The sequence below is a fragment of the Prionailurus viverrinus genome, chromosome X (assembly GCF_022837055.1).
Source record: "Prionailurus viverrinus isolate Anna chromosome X, UM_Priviv_1.0, whole genome shotgun sequence".
NCBI lineage: Eukaryota > Metazoa > Chordata > Mammalia > Carnivora > Felidae > Prionailurus > Prionailurus viverrinus.
Window position 1 is genome coordinate 79,696,186 of NC_062579.1, and position 15,086 is coordinate 79,711,271.

The 15,086-nt window shown below is 44.0% G+C and overlaps 1 protein-coding gene and 1 pseudogene across 1 annotated transcript in view; one reads left to right on the forward strand and one right to left on the reverse strand.

Moving 5' to 3' along the window:
* The window catches only part of LOC125157033 (mesoderm-specific transcript homolog protein-like), a 174,436-nt pseudogene that overhangs the window by 86,937 nt on the left and 72,413 nt on the right, over nt 1–15,086 (reverse strand).
* Nucleotides 10,465–15,086, forward strand: part of LOC125157314 (small ubiquitin-related modifier 2-like) — a 170,173-nt gene continuing 165,551 nt past the window's right edge. Inside the window, exons 1-2 of the mRNA XM_047843905.1 lie at nt 10,465–10,551; nt 11,269–11,326. The gene's annotated coding sequence lies outside the window, so the exon portion shown is untranslated. The remainder of the gene's footprint in view (nt 10,552–11,268; nt 11,327–15,086) is intronic.

The following is a 15,086-nucleotide window of genomic DNA, read 5'->3' on the forward strand; positions in this document are numbered from 1 at the left end:
ATTCACCTATACTCAGGTTTGATGCACTCTTTTTTCCCTTCTTTCATTCTTTTTGCTTGTTTGTTACTGGATATACTTTGTTCCAGGGGGCTCCTCTCTACTCTGCTCAGATTTATAAATTTCTTCAACCAGAACCAGAATCATCAGGGTTTAGGGGCCTCCCCTATAGCAATGGTTGCTTTTTGGCACTGGAGAGGGGTTTTTGCATTGGGATAACAGTTTAATACTACATGTTTCTTCCCCCTTTCTCATCAATTCCTGGGCCACAAGCAACCATGGGTGTGCACTTCAATATCCTTTGGTGTCAGGATAGTGTGTAGGTAGCAGCAAGGGAAGCAACAGCACAGGAGATAAGCAAGCTCACTACCCTGTCCAGGACAATAACTATTAAGGCAACCAGGGTGCCATGCTTCATTAATTCTCCCTGTGGTAGTAATCCCCTTCCTATCTGCAAACCTAACAAAGGGCCATCCCAGGAGTACACAATCACAATGACCACATGGCTGGCTGCCCCAAGTAACCAGAAATGCTCACCAGGTTAGAAGCAGTGGTCACTGCCTAACAAGTCACTAACCCAACCCCTAGTAAGAAGGACTCAAGTACTGACCGATTAGGATGCTGGGTTGTTGCTACCTTTATGGGTGGGAGCCTCAGACACTGGCACACACTGTTTGACTTTGAGCCCAAACTCAAAGGCACTTCACACTGAGATGCAGTCAATTAACTCCAATTCTTATATTAAGGAAGGAAGAGATGGCAATATCCAACAAAAACGACACAGTGCCACCCAGGCCAGAGCACAAGCCCACCAGGAATTGGTGGTCCTGTCCCAGGCAGCCTTCACTATATCACAGAACAGTTGGTCAAGGAACAGCTAGTAAAAGCTCACCAGTTCTCTTTGATTGTGCCTGGATCATCATGTGTGTGATGACAATTGTTTTAATCACCTCCTCTTCTCCTCTTTGTTGAGGTAAGGAGGCTCATCCTAGAGTTATAGGGATGGCTAAACACACATCACCCAACTCCAGACAGAAAAGATCAATAGTCACATACATTCACAGTCCAAAAGAGAACATTGCATACCATGCAGAACACATGAGGGTTGCACTCTGAAATAGCATAAATCAGAAGGATCTGTGAGAAGGTGCCTGGGTGGCTCAGTCCTTAAGCATCTGACTTGGGCTCAGGTAATGATCTCATGGTTCATGAGCATGAGCCCCTGCTTCAGGTAAGAACACGAGCCCTGCTTCAGGTGAGCTTTGCTTCTCTCTCTCACTTGTGCCCTCCCTCAAAAAAAGAAAAAGAAAAAGAAGAATCTGTGAAAAGCAGGCTTTGTAGTATTAGGAGGGTGAGGTACCCCCTGCTTCCTGAGTTATGTGATTGGCTTGTTTGAATTACTGTGCTGGCTGATAGGGAACTGAAACCACTACCCAAAGATAATACACAGGAATACATCTAGTCCATTTGATAAGGAGGATTGTTGCCTAGTGGACCCTATGAGGGGTGGGGAACAAAGTGTGAAAAGGAACTTATGATTAGTCCATTCGAGGCTCTCCTGATTTTACAAGATGTCAATACAGCATAAAAGAATAATTTTAGGGGCACCTGGGTGGCTCAGTCGGTTAAGCATCTGACTGCGGCTCAGGTCATGATCTCGCGGTTTGTGAGTTCGAGCCCCACATCAGGCTCTGTGCTGACAGCTCCGAGCCTGGAGCCTGATTCGGATTCTGTGTCTCCCTCTCTTTCTGCCCCTCCCCCGCTAGTGCTCTGTCTCTGTCTCTCAAAAGAAATGAATAAATGTAAAAAAAAATTTTTTAAAGAATAATTTTAGCCTTTACCCATGTGAAAATAAAGGAAACCTCATTTAACATTGAGATGGGAAGCCCCGAAAGAGGAGCTCTCAAGTACATACCTCACTGTAGCCTACATAACCAGCAGGAAGAAGGAAGAGAATTTTTGCCATGGAAGTCACTTTTCACATAAGAATTTATCTCCTGTCTTTAAGAACAGGAAAGATCTTGGGGCGCCTGGGTGGCGCAGTCGGTTAAGCGTCCGACTTCAGCCAGGTCACGATCTCGCGGTCCCTGAGTTCGAGCCCCGCGTCGGGCTCTGGGCTGATGGCTCAGAGCCTGGAGCCTGTTTCCGATTCTGTGTCTCCCTCTCTCTCTGCCCCTCCCCCGTTCATGCTCTGTCTCTCTCTGTCCCAAAAATAAAATAAATGTTGAAAAAAAAATAAAAATAAAAAAAATGCTGTCAGAAAGCTTTAAAAAAAAAAAAAAAAGAACAGGAAAGATCCCTCCCTGCCCCAGCAACAAAGCATTAAGCACCATCTGAAGCCAATGAGAACCCCACCCAAACCTCAAACTCTTGTTCTTCTCCAATAAACTTTTTTCCCCTGAACCCTCCCCAATTTCCTCCTAAAACCTAACAAAAGCCGACCTTTCTTTGGTTTCTTCGGACTTGCCTATGGTTTGCCATAGCTTCCTTGTCCCAAATTGCAACTTCTCTGCTTTTCCCAATAAACTCATAGTTTCACTTAAATAAAATTGCTCTTTGCTCTATTTACAGTTAACTTACTTGGTGGTCAGAAGTGGGATCCTAAGGAGACAAACCCCGAAGGACAACAACTCTCAGAATCAAGTGAGGTATCCACACAGAGAGAGCCCTTTGTGCACCTCACTTCTGCAAGTCTCCATCTACTTCCGGTTCAATAATTCTCCTCTTGGATTTTGAGCTCCCTCCTTTTGGATGAGCTCTTTGCCTGTCCTTGGGATCTATTTAAAGGCTCCATCCTTTTTGGTGAGTACTCACTTGGTTTTTGAGTAATGGGATTACAATCTTCTAAACATTCTCAAGAGGGTCTTTCTTCTGGGACTCTGACTGATTTCACAGTTTTGAAACTATGGTCCCTCCTCATGTACATTTTTAACTACCTGGACCAACTTAGCCAAAAATAATTTAGAACTTCAATGGCCTTTAGGGGGACTTCTGACCCCCAAACTAGAAAACTCTGAACTTAAAATTAAATAGACTACATGGAAGGAATGTACTTGTTGGAATGAGCACTGGCTGATGTATGGAAGTGTTGAATCACTATAGTGTACACCTGAAACTAATATAACACTATATGCTAACTGGAATTAAATTTTAAAAATAGAGTACACGGGATGCCTATTTTAGTTGGTACCTGGAGGCTTCCAAAAATATATTCAGGACTCAAAAATCACCTCTTCACAAAATAATGTTTCCAAATTAACTGAGGTAAAAAAAAAAAAAGGAAGACAAAAAAGCTTCTAAAGCCCTTTACTCCTCTCCCCTGTCCTCTTGGTCTCAGGTACCATATTGTTCCACTCCTTTTTCTTGGTCTATGGACATGCAACAACCATCTTATGCTGAGTCCCTACTACCATCTTCCTCTTTCCCTCCTATGCTGGCTCCACCTTCTTTAATATTCTCACTTCCTCATTCTAATCCTCTCACTGAACTTCCCTCTTTTTGAATCTCTCCCTGTGTCCTCATCTCCCAAAGTTATTGAAACCTGCCTCTTTATTTTTTTTCCCAAAGTTTTTTTTTTTTTAATTCTGAAGTTAGTTAACACACAGTGTAGTCTTGGCTTCAGGAGTAAAACCTAGTGATTCATCTCTTACATATGGCACTCAGTGCTCATCCCAAAAAGTGTCCTCCTTAATGCCCATCACCCATTTAACCCACCCATATCGGATAAAGGGTTAGTAACCAAAATCTACAAAGAACTTACCAAACTCAACACCCAAAAGATAATCCAGTGAAGAAATGAGCAGAAGACAAGAATAGACACTTACCCAAAAAAGACATCCAGATGGCAAACAGTCACATAATAAGATGCTCAACATTGACTCATCATCAGAGAAATACAAATCAAAACCACAATAAGATACAATCTCAAACCAGTCAGAATGGCTAAAATTAACAACTCAGGGGAGAAAAAAAATCTTCCCCTTTAAAGTCAAACACTCCAGGGGCACCGGGTTGGCTCAGCTAGTTAAATGTTTGACTTGATTTTGGCTCAAGTCATGAACTCATGAGATCATGAGACTGAGCTCCAAGTCAGGCTCCATGCTGATCCTGGAACCTGCTTAAGATTCATTCTCTCCCTTTCTCCCTCTCTCTCTCTCTTTCTCTCTCTCTCTCTCTGCCCTCTCCTCCTCGAATGCACATGTGTGCTCTCTTGCTCTCTCTCTCTCTTTCAAAAAATAAAGTCAAACCCCCTGAGGATTCAAATTCTAAGCCCCTAATTTCTTAGTTCCCTGGACTGAATTATGAGCTATAGTCAAAAACTTCCCCAAAGTGACTGAGGATCTTCATAGATTTGCTGAGGAATTTAATAGTTTTCCAAACTTACCAACACAGTTTCTCAGATTTGTATTAGTTCACGTGCTCATTGGTGAGGGGCCAGGTCCAACAGTGGATAACACTGCCAACCAGCATAATCTTGAACAATCTCTAGAACTACAAATGAGGCACTGTCCCCCTGACTTGTTATATGATCAAGCTCTTTCAATTGTGAAATGACTTTACCAGTCTATTCTTAGGGCTTTCCCAAAACCTGTCAACTGGAAAAAGTTTCATGCTTATACCCAGAAGCCCAATGAGCCCAGTGCATAATTATTACAGCCAGCTCCAAATTGTTTTCAAAGAAGATTCTGGTCTTCTTTTAAATGTTGAGTCCACTGGGGTAGCTTTTAATTCTATGGTCATGAATGGGAAGAAACAGGATCTTGTCTAGTTAAAAAGGACCATGATGGAATGGAAAACTATGTCCACTCCAGGTTTAGTTAATTAGCAAATCAGCTCATCCACACCGTAGATGATTCAACTACAAGGAAGACCACTGAAGTCCCTAATTTACAACTCTGATAAATGGAGGCCCCTAAACAAAACCAAAATGCTCCTGATCTTTGTCATTATTGCAAAAATCCAGAGCATTGGAAAAGACTGTTACAAGCTTAAGCACTTCAAGTGCCTTCAGTTCTTTAAGCAACCTTTCCAGTGCCTTCCTAACCGCCAATGACGGGACTCCAAGGAACTACAGGGGATTTTCCCAATCCTGCTCTTAACCAGTTCAGAGAAACAACTCTCCAGACTAGGAATGAATCTCTGTGTTGTTATTGACACCAGAACTACACCCTCAGTGCTCAACCCCACTGTTATTAAACAGTCCCTGCCTTGAGTATTACAACAATTCAAATGGGAGGGGATTGTCAAACCTCAACAGGTTCCTGTCTCTGAACCTATCACCTTTTGTTTAGGCCCTCTAAGAGATACTCACCCTTTACTCCTTAGTCTTCCACCCCACCCCCCATTCATTTACTGGGCTGAGATTTCATGGAGAAATACCATGCTGGAAATTCTCTCAAAAGAGAGAAATAAATTCTATAATTTGACAGCAACAACCAAAATAGCCAATTAGGTGAAGCAAATGAACCTTTAAGGTCATTTATTTGTTCCATCTCTAATGGCACTAGAGCTAGTTCTAAGGACACTAATAATTTGTCCCCTTTTCACAGGAGGGTAGCATCCATCTATCCAAAATTTTAGCCTTAAAGGTACACAAGGTCTCCAAGGAAAAACTGCAGTTTGTTCAAACTCAAGTTCGTTATTTAGGGCACCTAATCTCAGAACAAGGGCTGCACCTAGATCCAAGTAGGCTTCATAGCACCCTGCACTTCCCCAAACTCAAGACTAACTGCCAATTACAAGATTTTCTCAGGCAGCCTGGCTGCCTACTGTCAGAAATGGATTTTGAACTTTTCTCTCATGGCCCAGCCTTTATATACATTACTAAAGAACACCAAACCTGACCCCATTAATTAGGAAGCTTGGGATGACCTAGCTTTTAATACCTTAAAAGAAAACTAAATAAATCCCCTTGCCCTTGAGGGGCACCTGGGTGGCTTAGTCAGTTGAGCCTACTATTCTTGATTTCAGCTCAGGTTTCTCATGGTTTGTGGGTTCGGGCCCTGCATCAGATTCTGAGCTTACAGTGCAGTGCCTGCTTGGGATTCTCTCTCCCTCCCTTTCTCTCTACCCCTCCCCAGCTCTCTCTTTCTCTCTCTCTAAGTAAATAAATAAACTAAAAAATAATAAAAAAAATAAATCCCCTTGCCCTTGGACATCCCAATTACCAGCTTCCTTTTTTTCCTTTTACATATGAAAAGGAAGGGAATACCCTTGGGGTATTCAACCAAAAACATGGAGACCACCATCAACCCACAGGGTAATATAGCCAACAGCTAGACCCTGTGGCCTGAGGTTACCTCCCTTGCCTCAGAGCCATTCCTGATACTGCCATCTTAGTTAAGGCCACTGAAGAAATAGTCATGGAGTCCCCTCTAACCCCCTTTGTGCCCCACAAAATAGAACCCTTCCTAAATCCTAATGACTGTGGATAGAGGTCTGTCCATGATCTCAGAACAATGTAAACAATAATGTTATCCCTCGTCACCCTGTTGTTCCCAACCCTCATAGTCTACTAGCCTCCATTCCAACCTAAATTCTCACCATACTCAACACCTTTCAGCCAGTCATCTCACCTCCTGTGAAATCCTCCCTCTTGCTAACAGCTCCTCATATAACTTTTTTTTTCAACTATAAGAACCTTAACCCTGCTACACTTCTTCCCTCTTCTAAGATAATACTCCTCATGACTGTTTGACAGATCAGTTCCTGACTCCCTGTGAAAACTTATAGGAAAGTCCTTTGGATGATGCTGATTAGTCATGGCTCACTGGTGTTTCTTATATGAAAAGAGAATATGGAAAACACAGTGCTAGACATGTAATTCTAACTCCCTCCAAAGTAAATGAAGCAGCATATTTGCCTTTGGCTACTTCAGTACAAGCTAAGCCAGAACCAGGACCACTCACAAGGACCAGAAAGACTCTCTTCAACCCCATTGAAAGGACCCCTATCAGGTACTGCTAACCAACCCACATGCTGCCAAATTCCAAGGAACAAACTTTTGGATTCCTGGGTCACATATAAACACCAAACCCTGACGAGACCTGCACACCATCTGGTGACCTGAAAATAAAGATTTCCAGGAAATGAAGCAGATGGCAGCTGAAGGAAACAGCTTTCCCAAGATGATGGGACCAGACACATATACCTTCTGTCCCTTGGTTGTTCTCACTCTTTCTTTGCCCTCTCTGGGAAAGAAAATGCCCTTATGTCCACATTTCCCAATCCTTTGCAAAATGGGGTAACCTTTCTGACTGCTGGATCTGTCACGAGAAGCTCCAATCTGTTCACGATGTCAGAGATCCCTTGGTGTTACCTAAAACGAATTTCCTTCTAGTCCCAAATACCATTGCTGATACAACCAAAAGCCTATAGATGTTAACTATAGGGTTAGGCTATTGTGACCAGGCATTCCCACACCTTGTTTCAACCTTTCCTTAGTCATAACCATACTAGCTCAGTTAAATCCCTCCATCTTTGCCAGTTGTACCATCTTTACTCCCCCAGGTTCTTCTCCTTATCTAACTGCAATATGTCTCCCTGTACCCAAGGGAAATACAGATACATTTGTTCCTCTTTGCAAGGTTTTTGCAAGGTTTTTTTTTCAATGTTTATTTATTTTGAGAGAGAGAAAGAGAAAGAGAACGGGGGAGGGGCAGAGAGAGAGGGAGAGACAAAATACCAAGGAGGCTCTGTGCTGTCATCATGGAGCCTGATGCAGGGCTCAATCTCATGAACCCCAAGCTCATGACCTGAACCAAAAATCAGAGTCCCACGCTTAACCATCTGACCACCCAGGTGCTCCTGCAAGGTTTTTAGAAAATAAAAAATGGACTTTAGGAAAAAATGGACTCTCACAGAATGTCATCCCAACTCCTCTGACCCATGGCTTGAAAAGGTCAATCAGGACATTTCCAGCTAAGGGCTCTATCAAAAACCAGACCTTAGCTAGAGTCTCCTATGCTCCACCTGGATTTGTTGGCAATGGACAGTATTTCCTATGGGCATATGAATGCTTAGATAGCTGGCAACTTGGAACTCAATGCTATTGGGGCATTTAACTGTTCCTGTTAACATCCTTAACAAATCAAGAGACTTCCCATCGGTCTGCCCCATTAGGCTTCCAGAGCATCTTAAATGTGAAATTCTGGGGGGCATACATGACTCCCGGTTTGCCTCCATCGGAAGAGATTTTCTTCCTTGGGTTGGAGTAAGTGCCAGTGAACACATGATCAGATATCTCCCCCTAACCTTAGGAGAGCTAGCCAATTCCACAGCAATATCAGCCCACTGACTATCACTTGACTGACTAATGTAGTTTTAGATAATCACATAACCCTTGGTTATCTACTTGCTGAACAAGGAGGTATTTGTGCAATAACAAATACCACCTGTTGCACATGTATAAATTCATCTGGAGACGCAGAAATTCAATTACACAAGATCAGGGAACAAGTGCACTGGTTACAACAAATCTCACTTAATGACCCCCAGTCTTTTGATCTATTTAGCTGGGTTTGGGGTCTCCATATGGAGCCATCACATAAACTGTATTTGTCATATTACTTTTAATCCTGCTTGTATAATTAATTTTAAACTTGACCTGATGCCTGTCAAATCTCTGCAGAAGTAATGCATCAAATAGGGTGATGCTAGCTCAGCACTTCAAGATGATCTCCAATGTTTATGACCTTGACAAGACATAGACCTTAGATGGAAAGTGACTGAGATTTCTCTTTCCTACGCTTCCGTATTCCTCAAATGTGGCCTTGATGGTTTCCAATCATTATGCACTTTCCCTCCAATGTGGGTCAATGACAACTGAAGAAGATCTTTCCTGGTACTGAGGGACAAACCACTAAATTTAAAAAAATCTGACTCTTGTTCAGCAATACTTTCGAGGAAAAATCTTGATCAAAAGGGGGATATGTGAAAATAAATGAAGGAAACATCATTTAAAATGGAGTCAGGAAGCCCAGGAGTGGGACTTCTCAAGTACAAACCTCTCACTGCAGCCTACAAAACTAGCAAGAAGGAAGATAATTACTTTGCCAAAAGAAGGCACTTTTCACATAGGAATTTATCTCTTATCTTTAAGAACAGGAAGATCCCCGCCCCACCCAGCAAGACACACTAACCACCACCTACAGCCAATGAGAAACCCGCCCCCATCCTCAAACTCTTGTTCTTCTCCAGTCAACTTTTGTCCAGAACTCTCCCCAATTTCTCCTTAAAACCTAATAAAAGCTGGCCTTCCCTTTGTCTCTTCAGACTTGCCTATGGTTTGCCATAGCTTATCACAAATTGTAATTCCTCTGCTCTTCCCAAATAATCTCATTCTTTTACATAAATAAAATGGTTGTTCTGTGTAATGTTAACACCCAACAACCCTCACCGCCCCCCCCCCCCCCCCGCACACACACAATGGCCAATGCCTGTGACCGCAAACTTCCTGGAACCTTAGTCCCTGGGAATGAATGGGTGGTGGTATCCTCACCCCCTGCTATATGGGCACACACTGAAACTGGGTGCTATCAGGTGCCACTGTAATATATAGGCTGAAACACATGGCTCCATCTTAACTGGCCACCCTCATCACCACCACCAACCCCTTCAGGGGCCGAAGGGCAGGTTGCATAGGGGGGCTCAGAAGCCCAGGTCTATGTGTCCCCCCAGTGGGCTCCTACCAAGAGATCACTCGCCCACTCACCACCCCCTCCGCCACCTCTCTCTTCTCCTCCTCTCCATTCACCGTAGCCTAGCAACCCGCTTACCAATAAAAGAGGTCCAGGATGACGTTGGGAACGTCGGAGGAGGATTCACTACAGGCCAAAGTGGAATTTCAAGGTGAGTGGAGGGGGGGGGGGTCGTCACCCTCCAGGAGCCAGGTTCCGAAGAGCCGTAGGAGGACAGCGGCTCCCAGCAAGCCCAGGATGGCATAGCTGAGACCGACCACAGGGAAGGCCTCGGACCAGGAAAAGAACAGAGGGAGGTGAGCAGGAAGCACGAGGCGAAAGGGAGCTGGGGGAGGGAGGCAGGAGGCGGTAGGTCTTCCGCAAAAAATCACTTTTAAGAACTGAAACCAAGGGGAACAGAAAGTGCGGGAGTCGCTCAGGAGCCCAGAGCCCCGCGAGCGGCGAGAGGAGCAGCCAGGTAGGAGCTCTACTCCACGCTGCGCCCGTAGCACACGTCCTGTGCTTTGAATTGCGCTCGGTCTGAAGCCAGTCCCATCTGCAACTGGGCGGGCACTGAGCCAGCTGCGCCGCTGGCTCCGCCCACTCCATGGCAGCGCCTGCCTAGCCAATCGGGAGATTCCAGGAGCCACACAAAAAGACGTGCAATCCTACTACCTTCTCCAACTAGGGCGCTGCTCAGTCCTCTGCTCTTTTAGGCCTCTGCGGTTTCTCCTGGGGCAGGCTTCAGCACCTTGGTTGCTGGAGGACTGGGCCGGAATCAGCTGCTTGACTTACCCTCCTCCGCCTGCAGCACCTCCGCCTCTGCAAAAATGCAAAATTTGCTTTTCTCTTGGAAGAGCGTGTGCCCAAGAGTTTGGTGGGTGTTGTTGTTGTTGTTGTTGTTATGTTTGTTTTTGTTTTGGTGAAGGAAGTGCAGTGCTTTGAGTGCCCTGGCTGAATCTGTATTCTAAAAGAGCTGGACACCTTGGGGGAATCAGGAGGTACTAGACTGCTTATCATTCCCAGACGCTTGAGCCTCCAGTAAACCTCAGTGCCTCGCCTCTGGGTGGAGTGGAGGAGGGTCAGCAAATAAGTTTTATGAGGGGACTCTGGCCACAGCAATAGTGAACCTTCAGTAGGACAGAAATTGGGCTCCAGGAGCATCCCCTCTAATGGGGTTCATGAGCAAACGGCTAAGAAAGAATTCCTGAGACGTTTTTGGTGCAAAAAGGTGATTTTATTAAAGCACTGGGACAGGACCCGTGGCCAGAAAGAGCTGCACTGGGGTTGTGAGGAGTGACTGATTATATATTTTTAAGTTTGTGGAGGGAGGGAGATAGAGATAAAGTAAGTTTCTAAGGAATTTGGAAGCAAGGCTTTCAGGACCTTGAGGACTAGCTGTTGTTAAGATAAGGTTACTTTTAGTTTTTAACAAAACACAAACATTAAGGAAGTAAGGCAGCCATGCATTCCTCAAGGAAGGTCACTCTCTGCATGTTTCGGATATCTATCAGTGGGCTGCAAACTGTAAGATTTAATTTAAACTACATTTCTCTTGCCTTTGTTTTACTCCTCACCACCACCCCCCAACTAGAGGATGCAGAGTTGGAGTGTTCTTGGCTGACACCATGGAAGGGGAAAAGAAGGCAAAGGTAAGTGTATCTTTAAGGGAGTTAGCCCCTAGAGAGCAGGCCATTCTACTGTTCCAGCATTCTGGCCCCATCATATGGAAAAGCCTGGCATTTTGTGTAGAGGGCATCTGTTCTTTCCACTACCCTGAACATAGTCCTGTGGGATAGAAGGATATCAGAGAATGAGGAAATGCCTCCACTCATTACCCTCTGTCCTTCCCATCTCCAAGATGAAGCAAGTTTTGGGGCGCCTGGGTGGCTCAGTCTTTTAAGTGTCCATCTTCCACTCAGGTCATGATCTCGTGGTACATGGGTTAGAGCCCCACATCTGGCTCTGTGCTGACAGCTCAGAGCCTGGAGGCCGCTTCGATTCTGTCTCTCTTTCTCTCTCTGCCCCTCTCCCCGCTCGTTTTCTCTCTCTCTCTCTGTCTCTGTCTCTCTCTTTCTCTCATAAATATTTAAAAAACTTTAAAGGGGCACCTGGGTGGCTTAGTTGGTTAAGCATCCGTCTTCGGCTCAGGTCATGATAGCGGGGTCCATGAGTTCAAGCCCTGCGTTGGGCTCTGTACTAACCTCTTCAGAGCCTGGAGCCTGCTTCAGATTCTGTGTCTCACTCTCTCTCTGCTCCTCTCCCACTCATGCTCTCTCTGTCTCTCAAAAATAAATAAACGTTAAAAAATAAAAAGCTTAAAAAAATGAAACAAGTTTAGAAAGAGGCCTCTTTAGAGCACATAAGCCAGACAGGCAGTCAACAAATAGAACTCAGTGATGGCATGTCATTTAAAAGTGTTGAAATCAGGGGCACCTGGGTGGCTCAGTCAGTTGAGCCTCCGACTTCAGCTCAGATCATGATCTCACAGTTCCCTGAGTTTGAGCCCCATGTCAGGCTCGCTGCTGTCAACACAGAGCCTGCTTTGTGTCCTTGTCCTCTGTTCTCTGCGTCTGTCCCCTTCTCTCTGCCCCTGCCCTGCTTATGCTCGTACTCTCTCTCAAAAACAAAACAATATTAAAGAAAAAAGTAAAAGTGATAAAATCAAAACAGATTTCAAGTTCGCTTTTGGTTAACTATAACATTCAAACAGAGGGGCGCCTGGGTGGCTCAGTCGATTAAGTGTCTGACTTGGGCTCAGGTCATGATCTCACGGTTTGTGAGTTCAAGCCCCACGTCGGACTGTGTGCTGACAGCTCAGAGCCTGGAGTCTGCTTCAGATTCTGTGTCCCTGTCTCCCTCTGCCTCTTCCCCACTTATGCTCTGTCTCTCAAAAATAAATGTAAAAAAAAATTTAGAACATTCAAACAGAAACACTGTTCCCTTTGTCTTTCCTTGAGTATTTGGTAAATGAGTTGGGACTGCTTGTACCCAGCATATTGCAAATCTTCTGTTTGGAACTCCTGGGGGTAGCTGAGTGTTTTGCACAGCTAAAGATTTAACTCATTACCCCACCTCAACAACCACCCATCTATTTTTTTTACCATTTTTGAATCACTTTTAAAATATATCTCATCATTTTCTGCCTTCTTACAAGCAGCAGAGCACCCTAGCACCTTCCTTTCCCCTCTTTTCCCTCGTACCTTTTTTTCCTTTCATTGCAGCAAATGCTTCCTTCCCACCAGTGCAAGATTAGAAAAAAAAAATAGGTGGGAGTATCTATATATCACTAACCATTACATACAGGAGTGGGTCTGTCAAGCCTACCGCTACTGCCCTTAATCCTTCATCCCTTGTCCCTGGTCACTCAGGCATCCTTGGAGACAGTCCTTGCTTACCAAAGATGGAAAGGCCATTCCAGGTAATTTTGCCCAAGCACCTGAATTGAACATGTGGGGACACTGAAGCCTAGAGAAGGAAGAGGAATTGGCCCAAGGTTACATGGCAGAGGCCAAAACTAGAATCTTGTTTCCAGAATGACCTAGTTCCAGAACTGGTTTTTGTTTTTGTTTTTGTTTTTGTTTTTCCAGTGATAAATTGGTTTTGCCTGGTATTTCAGTCAACCACCAGCAGGTGGGAGTAAATTTGTTTGCAAGCAGGTTGTTCTTAGCACCCTGGAACAAATTGCACACTCAGTCCCACATTTGTCAAAGCAAGCCTGAATTATTTTCTCCCTAGGTGTCCTTGTGACTACAGTGATTGCTAAAAACTTGATGGCAATAGTTTACTTCCAGAGCTTACATCCCAGACTCCCATGACAAATACCCCCAAAGTCAACAAGAAATCTATAAAAGCCAGTATAATTTGTATGTGTTCAGCTTTTGTATAGTTAATTTATTAGAATAAACATAAATATCCAGGATTAATGGACTTAAACCTGAATACAGGATCATGGTGTACTGACCTAGGCGTTAACCCATCTGTGTTCTGACCCAGCTCTGCCACATTACAGAGAGTATTCCAGTTTGGCTGGAGTGTAATGTGAGTTGGGAGGTAAGACAAGAGGTAAAAGAGGTAAGAATAAAAAGAATAGGTAGCACCTGGCCTAGTGAGGGTCACACAGTAAATACGTATTCAGTGAATAAGTACACCAAAAAAAGAGTTTTAGATCTGATTGTCCAAACTAAGGAATTTGATTTCTGTTGTACATTCAATGGTAAGCTTTTGACGGATTCGTGCAGGGGAAATGATACAATGAGGAAGAAACATTCAGTACCTCTGTGAGGGAGAAGGAGAAACTGGAAGGAAGAGACTGGGGAGGAGAGCAGTTAGGAGAATATTGTATACCTCTGCTTCTGGTAATGGCAGACTGAGTAATTTGGACTAATCATCCCAAATAAGGACAACTAAAAAAAAACTAGATAAAACATAAAAAGTAATTACCTTCACTAAGAGCTAAGAAATGATGAGGCTAAAATCTAGAAGAAGACAAGGACCTGGATAGAAAAGCCCAACACTATAATCCACTTTTGCCCAAGGGAATTTGCTGAATCCAAAAGGAAGTATTGTGAAACTGAGCTGTGGTTTTCATGACCTTATGGGCAAAGGGGACAAGAAGTTGAAACCTTCCCAAATGAGTAGATCTAATAAGCCACTCATCCACTTTAAGCTGAAACTAAGTGGCTACCCTCCAGGATAATAATGAATCAGAAGTAACAAGATCTTGCATGGACTTGTAGCCTAGATACCCATCAGCAGGGTGATCCAAGGAACTCCCAATCCTTGAAGTTGGATTAAAGGAGTCTTGGTCAGGGGCACCTTGGTGGCTCACTCAGTTAAGCATCTGACTTTGGCTCAGGTTATGTTCTCACAGTTTGTGAGTTCAAGCCCTGCCAGGGGCTCACTACTGTCAGTGCACAGCCAGCTTTGGATTCTCTCTCTCTGCCTCTCCCCTGCTCAAGTGTGCACGTGTGTACGCGCATGTGTGTCTAAAAAATAAATATAAAAAAGAAATCTTGGACAAGCACTGTTGCCAGACATTTGGGCTTGCAGCCTAGATACCCATCACCAGGGTGATCCAAAGAACTCCCTTTCCTGAACCTGGATTAAAGTAGTCTTGGATAGGTACTGTTGCCAGGCATTTGACAAGAGCAAGTGAAAATACTCTCCACAGAAAGGTTTTGTCTTCTATGTCTGAAATCTGTCTCACAAATAATTTTTCAATAATATATCCGCACGTAGTTAAAAATAAGTAGGCACTCAAAGAAAAAAAATCATTGTGACAACTGGAAGAAAAAATAGACAAAAATTCAGAGAGACTTCAGATATCAAAATTATGACACACAGACTATGACTATGGATTACTATAGTTCAAAAAAATAAAAAATAAGCTTTAATGGGGCGCCTGGGTGG